The sequence below is a fragment of the Gossypium arboreum genome, chromosome 2, assembly GCF_025698485.1.
Source record: "Gossypium arboreum isolate Shixiya-1 chromosome 2, ASM2569848v2, whole genome shotgun sequence".
NCBI lineage: Eukaryota > Viridiplantae > Streptophyta > Magnoliopsida > Malvales > Malvaceae > Gossypium > Gossypium arboreum.
This window is the reverse complement of record NC_069071.1, coordinates 50,998,284-51,000,943: the sequence shown is the minus strand read 5'-3', so window position 1 is coordinate 51,000,943 and position 2,660 is coordinate 50,998,284. Positions and strand designations below refer to the sequence as shown.

The following is a 2,660-nucleotide window of genomic DNA, read 5'->3' as shown; positions in this document are numbered from 1 at the left end:
TCCCCTAGACTTTCACAAAATTACGATTTTACCCCTAGGCTCGTAAATCGATTTTTATCAAATTTCCTATTTAACCATACCTAGCCAAACATTTTTTTACACTTATGGAATCTCCCAATTTTGATTATTTTACACAATTACTACCTATTTTATAACCTTTACAAAAGGGTCCATTTTAGGTGTTTTTCATGAACACCACTTCATAAGAGTTATTTATTTCACAACTATAACTCCTTTTCTTCCATAAATTTTTAGCTCATAACATACATGCTTTCATGGAAAAACCTTAAACTCTCAACCATATTGCAAAATATCCCTCCATTAGGTAAATTAAGCTACAAGGGTCCCAAAAGTACAAAAATTATCAAGAAAAGTCATTGAAATCACTTAACTATGAGAGAACTTAATGGAAAAAAGTTTCAAGCTTCAAAAACCCCTTTCTTGCTGATATTTTCGGTGGAGAAGATGAACGGTAAAAGATGAAGCCCTTTTTTGTTTTATTTTATCTTATTTCTAGTCAAAATAAGCTACCAACTTCACCTAATTTTGAATTTTCTATTCTTCTTTGTCCCTATGGCCGGCCACCCCTATCGAAATGGGTATATTTGCCCTTTAAAGACCCCTAATTATGATTCTCTAGTTATTTAACACCATTTGCTAGAAAAACAAAACTTTTTCCCTTTATGCAATTTAGTCCTTTTTTCGCAATTAAGCTCATAATCGCTAAAGTTAATTCATCAAAATTTTCATGCATCCATGTAAACATTCTATACACATAAAATACTATTAAAAATAATTTCTCTAGCCTTAGATTAGTGGTTCTAAAATCACTGTTCCGACTAGGCCCAAAATCAGGCTGTTACAGAGTGTGACTATTTCAAATTCTCCCAATTGTCTTTTCCATGAAAGTATTATTTCATAAAATTGACATAGTTGGGCATTGGTTTATTGATGTGAAGTTGCTTAAGGACATCCAAGAATCGCCTAAATTGTTAATTTTTGTGATTCTAAAATCGTTGGGAAATGGTGGGGTAGACGAACTTCAGGTTGCAATGATTGTTTTGCCTAGGCATTGTGTTCAGAAATGCTATCTGAGTTTGCTTTGGCATTGCTTGGTCCAGTTTTCTTATTTGTGGTGCTCTTCTTATGTTTTTCAAGAGTACTACTTTGACCAGATTCTGAATTTACTGTTTCAGGAACAACACTTTTGTCAACTCTATCTAGCTATGTGCCACTTCTAAGAGTGATTACTTTACAATGTTCTTTCCCATGTGGTCTTGCCTTCTCAGTATCACTAGGAAAGGTTCCTTATTTTTTTTAGTTCAAAGCGCTAGCTATCTGTCCTACTTGGTTCTCTAAAGCTCGTAAAGATGATGCTTGGCGCTGGGTCACAACATCGTTCTTGGCCATATACTCCTTCAATAAAGATTCAATAGATGAGGAAGAAGATGATGTCTGCCCTTGTTGAACTCATTGTTAAGGGGGTATAGACTGATGAAAATTGGGTGGGACATTCATGGTATTAATCTGATAGCTGTGTTGAAATTTTCATCTTCTTGATTGTTCCACCTAAAATTTGGGTGTTGCTTCCAACTAGGGTTATATGTGTTGGAATAAGGGTTGTTGTTCGTATTGAAGTTGCTCATATAGTAGATAGATGTTGGGTTCAAGGGACACTCTTCAAACACATGATCTGTACCACAATAAACACAAGATAACCTAGTTGCTTTCAGCTTATTAGGCTTTTGCGTGGTCTTTATCATGTTGGCTAGCGAAGATACCTGAGCAGTAAGCGATGTAATAGCATCCAATTCAAATCATCCAGCTACTCTCGTACCAGTTCTAGCTTTTGTTGTGGGGTACTGATAATCATTATTGGTTATTCTCTCCAAAATCTCATATGCTTCATTGTAGGACTTCTCTAACAAAGTTCCATTAGTTGAGGCATTATAGAACATTTCCATTTGGGTCCAATGTTGAAATCCATGCATAGGACATTTCCTAAGCAGATCTTTGAACCTTTCCCATACTTCATACAGTGTTTCATTCTCTATTTGCCTGAAGGATGTTATGATATTTCTTAGTTTAGCATTCATGTTGGGTGGGTTATATCACAGCAGGAATCTTTGACAGAGATCATTCCATAATTCTACTGTTCCATATGGCAAAGCGTTGAACCATGTTCTAGCACGATCTCTTAAAGAACAGGGAAACATCTTGAGTTTTAAGACATCTTTAAGGACACCTTATTGTCTGAAAGAATTGTACACCTCCAAGAAAAGTCACAAGTGAAATCTAGGATCTTCAATTAGCAAACCACCAAACTGGCCAATTGATTGAAACATCTAAGACATTATAGGTTTCAGCTCAAAGTAAGGAGCTTGAATTTGACTACTCCAGGACTGAGGTTGTCTAAGATAGGAACTACATGATCTTAAGTTGGCCTATCCCAATCACCAAACATCTAAACAACCTGAGGATTACCATTGCTAGCTCCCGGATTAAATAGCTCATTCAAACAAGGTTGATTGTTACCACCTTGATTTGTTTCTCTTCATTCTCTTTCCTTTTTTACAAGGCCTTTTAATTTCTAGATCTAAGGGATAGAGTTTTTCAAGACGAATGTCTCTATGCATACAAGTAGTAACAGACCTATTGTA

General features: G+C 35.6%; 1 non-coding gene across 1 annotated transcript; it reads left to right on the top strand.

Moving 5' to 3' along the window:
- The first annotated feature begins 1,980 nt into the window (after window positions 1–1,980).
- Window positions 1,981–2,087, top strand: LOC128289525 (small nucleolar RNA R71). Its single transcript, XR_008279170.1, has one exon. It is a non-coding gene; the product is annotated as a small nucleolar RNA R71 (small nucleolar RNA).
- The last annotated feature ends 573 nt before the right edge of the window (window positions 2,088–2,660 follow it).